The sequence below is a fragment of the Hibiscus syriacus genome, unplaced genomic scaffold, assembly GCF_006381635.1.
Source record: "Hibiscus syriacus cultivar Baekdansim isolate YM2019G1 unplaced genomic scaffold, ASM638163v2 tig00110777_pilon, whole genome shotgun sequence".
Lineage (NCBI taxonomy): Eukaryota > Viridiplantae > Streptophyta > Magnoliopsida > Malvales > Malvaceae > Hibiscus > Hibiscus syriacus.
In genome coordinates this window covers 2,183,812-2,197,844 of record NW_024062858.1, presented here as the reverse complement: position 1 = coordinate 2,197,844, position 14,033 = coordinate 2,183,812, and the positions used below count along the sequence as shown (strand labels likewise).

Below are 14,033 nucleotides of genomic sequence, written 5' to 3'. Positions count from 1 at the left end.
GTTTGTTCAAGTTATTTTTTTTGCAGATATAATATTGCCGCACTTTTAAACTCAAAGAATGGTGCGACTTTCAGCTATTGTTTATTATGATGGTGAAATTCGAGAAGATGAGGCCGTCATTGTTTTCGTATCAAATGAGCATGTTAAAATATCATTCAAGAGAAACATAACTCTTGAGGAGCTGATAATGAAGATTTCGAGGAAGATTCATGTTGGAAGTAACAGAAGAATGTCGTCGTTGCAGTACAGATTTCCAACATCATTGTTGTCATTAACTTATACAGCGTTCGAACTTTCGAACGATGATGATGTTCAAATGATGGTTGAAGCTCAAAGTAATTATTCAGACGCCGCTATTGAGATGTATGCACATTTTGTTCAAGTGCGTGCTGTTCGGGGTTAATCTTTAAGCTCACACTATGGGTTGGCTGAACAAGTTGATCAAGCTGACAGCCCGACTACAGTAATGTGTAATGATTTTAATTCCATAATGGGAAGACATTCATCCGCAACTCCTTACGATATGTACCGAGGTGGGTCAACGAATAATCCGTATGGCAACACCGCGTCCAGTTCAAGGGGAAGGCATTGATCTGCAAATTTCTTTGACCATATGGAGATGTCATCGACGCAACCATCTGTGCAGTTTCCATTTGACAGGATGGCTTCAAGCTCCAGGGGGAGACATTCGACTGCGAGCTTTTTCGATCTCAATGTCGATATGTCTTCCAGTTCAAGGGGAAGGCGTTCAAGTAGTAGTAGGTTCTTCGACCTAAATGTGGAGAGCATGGAGGAACCATCATCTCCACCAGAAGAACCACTTCGTGAGCCTGGTACGGATGGTGCTGAGATTGGACTATTCATTCACCCAGAATCACCGCAATTCAACTCTGATGATGATGAAGTTCCAGGAAATGTGGCATAAACCGACCCTCCTGCACACATGTATGAAGCTGATTATGGTGCAATGTACGGGCCAGAATTTGCGGATAAGCCTCATCTCAGTGGCTATGGATATTACTCATCAATAAATAATAGTGAGTTATCTTTAGGCATGGAGTTTTCAAGCAAAGAAGAAGCGATGATGGCTATAAAAAATTACAATATTCGTAATTTTGTTCAGTCCAGAGTCAACCGATCGACAACCGAAAAATATGTATGCTACTGTGTCCTACGCGAAAACGGATGCAATTGGATGGTTCGCGTATCAAAAATGAAGAGAAAAAACAACATATGAGAACTAACAGTATACAACGGTCCTCACACATATTATGCTTGAGGGGTCAACCAAGATCATCCCAACTTGGACTCTGAAGTGATATGCCAAGCCATCATGCCCATGGTAAAAGCAAGCTCTCATATAGCTGTTGCAGTGTTGATTTCAGCTATACAATCGCAGTATGGGTACACCGTCTCCTATAAAAAAAGCTTGGTTGGCAAAACAAAATGCCATTGTCAAACTTCATGGCGAATGGGATGCATCTTACAATGAACTTCCAGGTTGTTTTAGGCTGGTGCGGACGTTGAATCTTGGGACAATTGTGGACTTCGAAACCTCCTATGCATACCATAATGATCGAGTTCTTCGCGATCGATGTTAATTCTACTGGGTTTTTTGGAGCTACCCAAGTGCGTTAATGTTGCCAAATACTGCAAGCCTGTGGTCTAGATCGACGGGACTTTCTTGTATGGAAAATACAAGCAAGTTTTATTATTGGCAGTTGTCCAAGATGGCAATCACAACATTCTTCCAGTTGCTTTTGCTCTTGTCGAAGGAGAAGATACATATTCTTGGGCTTTTTTCCTTCGAAATTTACGTGCACATGTTATCACGAGGGAAAAAATCTGTCATTTCAGATCGCAGAGCTGGGATCAAAGCAGCAATAGAGTCTTTGGGTCCAATGTGGCAACCACCCTTTGTCAACATAGGTATTGTCTCTAACACATTGTTGTGAACTATCATGGAAGGTACAAGAAGAATGATGAGCGTCAATTAATTGTGAGCATGAGTAAGTGAAAGCAAGTTAGTAAGTTATACATTTTTTGATCATTTTAATTTTGCAAAGAAAGCAAGTAAGTAAGTTATACATTTTTGATCAGGTTACGAACTACTTCCTCGAACGTTAGAATCAATGCTTCAAGATTTGCGGGCGAAGAACGAGGAAGGATACGATTACATCAGCCTCATTGATAAAGAAATGTGGACGAACGCATATGATGGTGGATATCGATATGGACACATGACGACCAACTTGGTTGAGGCAATCAATTCAACCTTAAAGGGTGCACGTCACTTACCTGTAGCGGCTTTGGTAAAAACTATATATTTTCGTTTGGGGGCGCTTTTTGCGAAGCTCGGGGGACAAGCTCAAACCTGGATGCAAGGCGATCATGTCTATCACCCTAGATTAGTTGCAGATCTACAGAAAAAAAATTGCTGCATCAAATAGAATGTCTGTAACAAGCTTCTTAAGAAGGCATGAAATGTTTCGTGTCACAGAGTTGTCGCGACCTCTTCAAGGGATTGAAGCTGTGTCGTTAAGAGTAAAACTAAAGGACAGAACGTGCGACTGCGGGTTTTTTCAAGCTCTGAAGTATCCATGCTCTCATGTGATAGCGGCTTGCTCGCATACACGTCAAGACTATAACCATTTTGTGGATCCCGTATACCTACTATCTGAAGTTTTTAAGGTATATGAATTTGAGTTTCCCCCCATAGGTAATGACAAAGACCCTGATGAGGTTCAAGATTGACTTCCGATTGTACCAAATCCGAGTTTATTGAGGGAGCGTGGTCGTCCAAAATCCAATCGAATTCATTGCGATATGGATATTCGAGAAAGATCTAGACAAGATAGAATTTGTGACCATTGTAGAAACCCAGGACACACTAGAAAAACATGTCCACTTCTGTTGTCATCAAGTAACAATTGATGAGGAAATGTATTTGTTTATCAAATAATAATTCTTGTATTTAATTTGTATTTACTTCAAGTTAATGTCATTCGATAATCGCTGATGAAGATTTAAAAAAACGAACACAATCATTAAATTTTATCAAACTAATAACAATTTGGTATTTAAATACAACAAACTTACAATAAGAATTAAATGGTAAATGATAACCAAATTACAATAACTGATATTAAATGGTAATAAAAAATTAACTGAAATATATTAAAAAAAAATCTAACAAATTTAACAAAATAAATTAAGTATTAAATGAGAAATAATAAAAAATTACAATTAAACAAAATAAAGTAAATAAAAATATAATAAAAAAAATCTATCGATGTCTGCGTCGCGAATGTATTCCGTAGGGCGGTGGCAGTCGGTCTCGAGGAGGATTTCTTCGTATCACTGGTTCTGACTCCTCGCTGTCATCGTCGTCGTCACCATCGTCGTCGTCGTCGTCCTGAGCAGGTACATTAGGTTGATGAGGAGCTGATGACGATGAAGCACCTCCATAGAATAAGGACCCTGGAGGTGTATGACTGACTATCCCACTTGCCTGCGAAAACTGGGAAAACCCAGACATCGCTGAGTGTGAAAACTGTACAGGAGGTGTCTGTGCTGTAGCCATGGGTGATGAGGTTGAACCCGCCAAATATCCAGCATATGAACCCCAAGTCAGATCTACAAACATATACCCATAATAGCCTCCAGGAGGGGTCATCTGTGACGGTGGCGGGGTCATAAAACCAGGTGAAGGCGGCGGCGGTGGTATCTGGTAATGGAAAGGCGATGACGGCATCATATATGGCTGTGGTGGCTGCTGGGAAGGTCCTGCTGGTACAGCTGAAGGGACGATGGTGATGTGTCGGTGAACGTCTCTGTCGACGTCGTGGAAAGGTCTACCCTCGTGCATCCTCGGGAAGTATAAACGGTTTCCCGTTACTGTTGAACCACTCATAATAATCCTCAGCGTACATCAAGAGGTCATCAAAAATGGGTTCTCTACGGGGAAGACGCTGATGCCGATCCTCCCACAACACGACCCACCCATGATGCCTCACCAGTCAATCTGTATCTGTCTTGCCGCGTCTATCTAAGCTATGCAACTCGTCCATATTGTGAGGTGCTTCCGGAATTGATTAAAAACAACCAAACTGCCGGAGCACGCGATCAGTGGAGTGCCACTCGACGGTCGCATAACAGATCAGAGGGACCATCGCCATCCAAACATCTGATGGACCCCTCAACTTAGGTGGGATCACCGCCCTCACATCATCAGTAGAATATGGCACCCATTCAAACTAAAACAAATAATATATAATTTTTATCAAAATAATAATCTAATTATATAACTATAATCTAAAATCGATTTTTAAACATTAAAATTCATACATATGTGCCAGCCTTCTGATCGATTAACACCCTAATTTTTTTTAAATCATCAGGTATCTCCTGATGATTTTTTCTATCAGTAGACCACCTATTCAAGAAAAAAATTTGTTATACACTGTATAAAATTATTAATATACAAAATCAGTTTTATGATTACCTCAGAAGTAGTGGAAATACGAATGGTTCTTCACAACGGGACATAAAAAGGGCAATCGATACCATGCCCAAGACTGCAGCAGCAGGAGACATCCGCCGATAGCATTACGTCTGTAGTCAGTGGCTCCACACATCTCCCTGTACAGCAAAACCAAAACTGCTGAGCCCCAACTGAATGATCCGGTGAGACAAAAGTCGCTAAGATGTCGCAACCACATGCAGTGAACTAGGTTGCGCGATTTGTCCGGCATCAACAACCCTCCTATCAGCTGCAGTATGCATGTCCGTGCATACATCTTAACCTCATCCTCAGAGGCGTCTGCGCTCAACTCCCGAAAATTGGCATCTAACCAATTTAACGGTATCCTACCTCCGATAAAATTTTCCGGGATACGTCCTAGACTATCCCGACACAAAGTAGTCCAAGAACCGGAAGCTATCCCCGATATCACATCTCCATCCACCGGAAGCCCCATGTGCATAGAAACAACCTCAAGCGTGATTATGCACTCTCCGCACGGAAGATGGAATGTGTGGGTCTCCGGCCTCCACCGCTCTACTAAGGCAGAAATCATGTATGGCTCTATCTTACAGTGACCCTGATATCTACCTATGTAACCGAATCCAACCTCTACTAAATACGGCAAGACACGGCTGGGTATCACTAACTTAAGATTCCTAATAAAATGATCTAATACACGGTCCTTCTCCTAAAAATAAATAATTACAAAAATTAATTCTTAATCTAATAATCATGCATTAAATAAATCAACTAATTATCACTAATAATTTAAATTAAATTAAAATTTAAAATATTACCGTATCAACAAAGTGTCGAGATATTTAATTCTTAATCTAATAATCATGCATTAAATAAATCAACTAAATATTACTAATAATTTAAATTAAATTAAAACGTTAAAATGTTACCGTATCAGCAAAGTGTAGAGATATATGATTTCCATCAGAGCGAAGTAGAGTGCCTTCCATTATATATCTGCAAAAGAATTATATTAGTAAAATATTAAATAAAGTAAATACATAATAGTAAAAATATTATAAAATATACCTTAAAAAAGATAGAGTATTTGAGAGAAATTTAGAGAATTTGAGAGAATTTGTGTGATAAAACTGATTGAGATGGGGGTATTTATAGGGAGGATGGGGACGTGTAGGTTGGGTATTTAGGGGTATAGCACGCCCCCTGTACCGTGTTATACCCCACGTGTCAGATATCCAGGTATAGCGCGGATCAGGGGGCGCGCTATACCCACGTGGTGCCAAATCATCGTATATCGCGGGGCAAGGCGCGCGCTTTATTGTTACCGATGTTAGATCGGGAAATATAATCTGACCGGTGTTAATCGATAAATATACCAATCACCGATGATTTATTGTGAAAATCGCCTTGATTACGATGTAATGGCCGACTTGGGTTGAATTAGAGCCAACTTTCTAAACCTACTTACAAATACGGAGGTGCAGATCTCTAAATTTGGCTCGAAAACAAAACTGAACCTAATATTGTGTAAAGACTCAGATCATGAGATAATCATTATTGCATTTCAAAACTTGTTGGATTTAAATAATTTATGAATTACGTATTCTAAAAATTTTACCTAACAGTTATTTCGATAGCCCAAATATGATACCTTGAGTCCATAGGAAGATATAAATTGACTATAGTCGTTATTGTATAAAGAACCTCATATCCTTAAATAATTTTAGGCCATCCTACTTGATTAATTTTTTCTAATAAAATTATTTTATTGAATTAATTATTTTTTGTTACGAAAAAATATAAAGATTAAATTATTCTATTTTAATAAAAAATAATATAATATAAATAATATTTTATATGATTTTTAATTACTTTAAGTTAAAAATAATTTTATTTAAACATGTCAAAACCCAAAAAAATTGTTAAAATTTTCAAATAATAATGTGAAAAAGATATTTTTCAAATAAAAATCATTTGATGTTTAGTTTCTCAAATAGTGTATTCTCTAATAAGTCAATAAATACACATAGTTCACCTGTCGTCTGCATAAAGTCGCAAAGAAGATTCGATGTCTTCCTAATACATAGTTCTGGGTCTATAAATGATAATGTCGTTGGGCTGACAAATGAATTAGTCGAAGGAGCATACACCATTAATAAAGCTTATAATAGTTAGTGTTATTGAACTGACAAGGAGTTGGTTGAAGAAGTAGACACTATTGTTAAAACTTGGGATTGTTAATGTTATTGAACTAATAGAGGAACTGATTAGAGATGGTGGAGGAGCATGTCCCATTAATAAAATTTGAGAAAATGAATAACATAAGCACGAGACATAATACAAAAAACGTCGTGTCTTTGCAGCACCTAAACATCAAATGATTCAAACAATTTTGGAATAACACTACAACATTCACTCAATTTAAAAAAAATAATTCTTTTCAACTCTCTACATTATAAAATTCATTTTCCCGTAACATTATTTAGAAAATTACCCCAAAAAATTTTGTCAAAAAAAAATACTATCTATTGAATTAAAATTTAACGGATAAATACACGTTAGAAAAGAAAAACCTAAAATGGGGATACGACACCAAAACCCCGCTGTTACGTTTTCCGATCTCAAAACCAAATTCAAAAACCCAAGGGCATTCATCTGTCTCCTAGAAACACAAACACAGCTCCTCTTTTGGTTATTTGTTTCTCAGATTGGCGCATCAATCACAAAATCGTTTATGAGGCATATTGCCATCTGAAATTTATTTTTCCCAGGTGATGTAATTTCCTTTCTTTTTTCGCTTTCATTTTCTTTTGAATTTATGCTGAATCTGTAAACTTTATACGTTTTTTTTTTTTTACATTTCATGGCCGCAACTTTCTTGAATTTTCGTTCCAATTTCAGATCTTTTTTCTCATTTATATGTTTTTTTATGGAAATTGATTTGAGTTCGTTGCTTCTGTTCGACTTTGGCGGCGCTATCAGCTTTAATCCTTTGGTTCACTTTCTTACCTACCAGTTATATCAGTTGATAATTAGGGTTTTTCAATTTTTCGTCAATAATAGGACGGGCAGTACAGAAACTATCCTGACTTTATTGAATTGGAAAAATAACGATCTTTGCGAACATGTGGTGTGTGTGTAGTTTAACTTTATTTCTGCAGTAGCTTGATAAGATTTGTTTCAGGTAGGCGATCCCCATGGCTGCTTCAGACGAGAATGGTGCATTGTTTCCGATTTTCATTTTAACAATAATGGCACTGCCTTTAGTGCCTTATACAATAATGAAGCTGTGCCGAGCTGTATGTAAGAAAACTAAGGCCATTCATTGTCAGTGTGCACAATGCTCTCGCTCGGGGAAGTACCGCAAATCCATATTTAAGCGGGTCAGTCCCTTTTCTGGTCCCCTTAATTTGTTTTCGATTTTTCAGTTTATTAGGAGTTTGAATCATTTCATCTGCATTGAGACAGTTCGGCTTTGGAATTTGTTCTCGCAGATCTCAAACTTCTTAACGTGTAGTAACCTGACTCTGGTGCTGCTCTGGATGGTCATGATATTTCTTGTGTATTACATTAAAAACGTTAGCCAAGAGGTAAAGACATTTAGTAAGAGTGTGATTCTATATTCATTTTATATCTTGTTATTCCTATATTCTAGATGCTCTGCTATGAGTTGTGCTAAATTAACTGTTTTGTTTCTTTTTATTCAGATTTTTTTTTGAAAGAATCTTTTTATTCAGATTCAAGTGTTTGAACCTTTCAGTATACTAGGATTGGAGCCTGGAGCTTCAGATTCTGAAATAAAGAAGGCATATAGAGGCTTTCTGTTCAGTATCATCCAGATAAAAATCCAAATCCAGGTTGAAGGTGTTTTAGTTATTCAGTTGTATGAGTTCCCATATATGACTCGTAGGTTAGCTAGAAAAATAAAGCATTTGAATTACAATTTTTATTTACTTAAAATTGCATTATATTATTTTCCAGAGGCTCACAAGTATTTTGTGGAGTACATAACCAAGGCTTATCAGGCTCTCACAGACCCAATATCCCGTGAAAATTTTGAGAAATATGGTCATCCAGATGGAAGACAAGTAATTGATCTCTATTTGATAGAATGAGAAGCATTGTATTTTAATTCTAATCACTGTTATAATTACCCAACTTCAAGAGTTAAGACAGTGTTATACCTTTTTGATGCAGGGTTTTCAATTGGGCATTGCTCTTCCTCAGTTCTTACTAGACATAGATGGGGCATCTGGTGGCACTTACTCTGGATTGTTGGCGTTTGTATTCTCTTGCCTTTGGTGATTGTTGTCATATATCTCTCAAGGTCATCAAAATATTATGGAAACTATGTCATGCATCAAACACTATCTGCTTACTATTACTTCATGAAACTGTTGAAAACATTTTGATATTTCGATATAACAAATTAAGTTAAATGATATTTGAAAGATTTTGGAGTAATATTTTGATATTCGAATAATTATATTGAATATACTTAGAAAATCTTTTGGAAAATATTAAAATTCATTTAACTTAATTTATTATATCGAAATATCAAAATGTTTTCAACAATTTCTCACTTTTTGATATAACAAAACATTTTAGTAATTTTAAGATTTTGAAATCAAGTTTTGAAATTACTCCCCTTTACTCTAACACTTCTCCCATTTAAAACACTTTAACATTTTCTCCTCTTTTTCTTAAATCAAAAAGACTTTATAAGATTTTAAACAAGGTTTTGAAATCATTTAGTCAATTGATTATAAATATATATAGTTTAAGTTGCTAAGATCACAATCAAGAGAAACGTTAGCCATTAGTTTTATAATCAATATCCATAAACAATGTGATATGGTGAAATTGGTCATATATCTAACATGATATAAATGATGCAAGAATGAATAAATTTAACCAAACCAAATATATAGAAATATAAGTTCAAACATCCATAAACCATCAACCAAATTCAAAAATCAAACAATCAAAATTAAAAACAATCCAAAGTCATTCAAAATGTTGAAACAATAATCTCTAAGTTATATTTCAAAGTACTAAAGCATGACAAATAATCAAGCATCCGTAGGAGGATCGGGAGGAGGAAAATGAGCTCGCATAGCGGTCATCTCATGCGAGAGTGCATTAATGCGTTCATTTATAGAAGCGTTGTTCGCACGCATCTCCCGGAGAATCTCCAATTGTTGAGCTCTCATTGTGGATAAATGAGACTCTATGGAAGTGAAGCGAGAATCCATGGATGCATACCAGAAATCAAATGTCTCCATAAAGGATTGAAAGTATGGAGGCATTTGATCCTCTGGTCGTGCTTGTTCCTCTGGTGGAGCTTGTTCCTCGTGCTGTTCTTGCTCATCGTCGGAGTCATCGGCTTCCGGAGGTTATTCATGAATACGAACCCAAAGAACAGTCTCTTCATTGAACTTCCATCCCGATTTGGTTAAAGAGAAGAGGTTGATTTGGTTTTTGAGGGGAAATGAAGCATCAAGACCAACTCTAAGCTCAGCCTTCTTAAACAGATTACTAAGAATACAAACGTAAACTAAAGAAGAACATAATTTTTTATTGGGAACAAGATTTACGGTTTCGACAAGTTCAGAAAAGATAATCTGTGGAAGGTTGATTTTGAGATTATTTTGGACACAATTTAGTCAAAATAAATCTAAGGCTCGAAGAGTAGAGTAACGGCCTCCGGATGGTCGAAACCACCAAGAGATCATAAGGTGAAGGAAACGGTCGTGAAGATCTAAAACACTCGCACTATCCCTTCGTTTATACTGAGATCCTACCGTTAATTTTTCATTATCTAACCCGTCATTATCTAATCCTAATGCGGTGACAATGTATTCCGAGTCAAGATGAAGGAATCGTCTTAGAAGATAGGATCGGATTCCTATGGTTAAGGTTTTATCTCGGTTTTGAATGCAAACGATATTAGAGTAGAAGATACGAACGAGTTGGTGGTAAACTATAGGTTCAAGCTCGAAGAGTTTATCAAATTTTCACTCTTGAAGAGTAGGAAGATGTCGAAAATTGATGTCTAACATGACTTAAAGAGATGGGATTCATTCTTTCCGGATTTTGTAGGACTCAAAGTATTGACAAAACCTAAAATAGAGATTTTGTCTACGACCGAGTTCATTGAAGCAAGAATTACGAATGTTCATGTTTGGATAATCGGGATTAAGATTAGAAATTTGTTGGATAGGTGGAGGATTTGGAGGTTGGCTAGAATGACTAGAGGAAGGTCTAGAACGTTTGTGAGACATGATTTAAGGTAATCGGAATGGAAGAAATAACCTGCAATTTTAAGAACACATGGATGCAATATAATCAATCGCAAAACTCAATTTAGTCCTTAATATTTCAAGGTTCTCTAAATCAATCCTAATGAGCAAAGTTTTTGAAAACTATTGAAAAATAAGGTTTTGAAAATCAATATACACATAGTTTTCATAATAACAACATAATTAAATCAAAACACAACAATTTGAATTTTTTTTTTTAATTTCAAAAATTTTCAAAAATTTTGAAAATTCTTGTGTTTTTTTGATGAAAATAGTTGTAGAATCTAGTTTCTAAACACTAAACAATCAATGTCCGATCTAAAGTTTAACCTAGAACTAATTTAAACTAGTTCTAAAATCAAAATTGATAAAAAGAAATTTTTAGAAAAATTCCTTGAAGAATTTCGGATTAGAGTGAGATTGGATGAATTTTGCACGATTTTGAAGATTCCAACAGGTTTAGGAGTTGATATTTGAAGTAACTCCAATTAAAAATGGTGTTTTTGATGAAATATGGAGATAGGGAGAGAGTAGAGAGAACGGCGTGAGGAAGAGAGAAAGAGTTTGAGGCAAAATGAGGTATTCTGGGCGCGATATATCCAGAACCCTCAGGGGGTATCGATTCCCCTGTGGGGGGGAATCGGTTCCCCTTCAAGGGGGTATCGATTCCCTCTGCACCAAAAATGCTAAAATCTGATTTTAAATACTCAAAAAGCTAAATTAATTTTCTCTAATGGTATTGGCAACTCATATATTGAAAATTAATCATGTTCAATCAATCAAATTAATCTTTAAACTAAATTTGAACATAAAGTTAATTTTCACCAAGAATCATAAACTCCCCCTAACTAAAAGCAAATAATGCAAAAAAAATGTATTACAAGCATTTTTCATTTATTCTTAAAAGTTCTAAAATTATTTTAAACACTAAGTGAAGATAGGTCAGTTAAACCTAATTCTCTCTTAAGTGTCCAAAAATGTTCCTTGTCTAAAGGCTTTGTAAAGATATCCGCTAATTGATGCAAAGTATCAACAAATTCTAGAACTACATATTCTTTAGCGACATTGTCTCTAATGAAGTGATATCTTATTTCAATGTGCTTAGTTCTAGTGTGTTGGATGAGATTTTTAGTGAGACAAATAGCACTATTATTGTCACATTTGATAGGAATAGTACCTACTTTAATTTCATAATCAAAAAGTTGTTTCATCCATAAAATTTGTGCACAACTGCCGGCTGAAATGTATTCCGCTTCATTGGTAGACAATGTAACACAATTTTGTTTCTTTGAAAACCAAGAAATCAACATATTTCCAAGGAATTGACAAGTACCGGAGGTGTTTTTCCTATCTAATTTGCATCTTCCATAATCCACATCAGAAAAGATATACAAGCTAAACCTAGAGTCTCTAGGATACAAAAGTCTAAACTAGGAGTGTCCTTAAGGTATCTAAAGATTCTCTTAACAACTAGTAAATGTGATTCCTTAGGACCTGATTGAAATCTAGCACATAAGCAAACACTAAACATCATGTCCGGTCTACTTGCAGTTAGATAAAACAAAGAGCCAATCATTGACCTATATAATTTAACATCCACACATTTACCTCCTTCATCTATGTCAAGCTTTGTTGATGAGCTTATTAGAGTATCATGAAGTTTCCCATTTTCTAGTCCAAACTTCCTGAGCATATCTTTGACATATTTAGCTTGATTGATGAAGATGCCATCTTTTCTTTGTTTGATTTAGAGTCCCAAGAAGAATGAGAGCTCCCTCATCATGCTCATCTCGAATTCACTTTGTATTAGCTTAGAAAATTCTTGGCAAAGAATATCATTAGTAGAACCAAATATTATATCATCAACATAAATTTGAACTACTAATAAATCTTTACATTTATGCTTTAAAAACAATGTAGTGTCAACATTTCCTTTTGAAAAACCTTTTTCAATTTTTTTTGATAGGAATAGGAGACCTCATTAAAAACCTCCCTCTTAGTGGTCCTTAACCATATGGTAAGAACCAGCTAGCGGAAGGAGGAAAAGAGTGTCTCAATTTTATTGATTTCAAACGGAGTACATAAGACTTAACAGAACTCCTAAGAGTTACATAAAACTTAACAAACACCAAAAAAACCCCTACTGCTAAACACTCAAACCCAGGGGAACACAGATAACCATCACCCAATTCCCTCCTTAGCTAGTTTGTCAGCCTCGCAGTTACAACTCTTAGGAATCCACCTCACAATAATATCATGCAAAGATACAACAGACATTAAGTCCTTAACAAACTGACTTAGGAATGTAAGAATTGTGGCTTGATCAAGAATCCAATGCAATGCTTGCTTGCTGTCACTTTCCACAATCAGTCTCCCTTTCGAAACCCAAACCGAGGCAACAAAGACTTCAATGCCTTTCTTGATAGCGTTCAATTCTGCTAGAATGATAGGATTAGGCGTATTCAACATACCTTAGGCGTATTCAACTCCTTAAAAATCGAAAGATCATCAGCCAATGAGGGATCACCAATCAAACAATCCACTTGAGTAGTGAAATTCGAAAACTTTGCTAGGAATCATTTTGCTAATCTGAACTGAACAGTGAAGAACAACGTGAACCTGTCTAGTTTAACTTTTTAAAAAATTATTTCATTTCTAATTTTCCAAATCGACCATAAGACTGCCCCTGAATTAACTTCCACATAGTTGAATAAGGCCTCAAATCAGACCAAGAGCTTAGAAGGGATTGTGGATCACCTGGTAAAACTGACAAAATACCCCAAAAGGCAATTACTCTGTTCCATAAGTTCCACGAAACCTGGCAAGCAATAAAAAGATGCTGAACAGATTCTTCACATGAATTACATAGAGGGTATAGAAAATCATCCCCAATTGAAACCCCCATTTTCTTCAATTCCACTCTCACTGCAACTTTTTTATGAGATATTTGCCAAAGGAAAGCCTCGACCCTAGGAGGGACTAAACCCAACCACACACATTTATTCCACTGAAAAGAAATATCTTTATATGCTGAAAGAGACTTCCTGCACTCCTTAACCGAAAATAGCCCCTCACCTGCATCGCCCCAAAGTAAACAATCCTCCACTGAATCAATTAATTTAATGCCTTTAAGTAAATCCAGAAGCTCTACCAACTGATCTCCTTCCCAATCGCAAAGATTCCTTCTAGTCTTTATATTCCACTCCCAACCAGTCGAATCAAAACTA

At 36.2% G+C, this 14,033-nt stretch overlaps 1 pseudogene; it reads left to right on the top strand.

Moving 5' to 3' along the window:
• The first annotated feature begins 7,116 nt into the window (after positions 1 to 7,116).
• LOC120139879 overlaps positions 7,117 to 14,033 on the top strand; it is a 42,130-nt pseudogene continuing 35,213 nt past the window's right edge.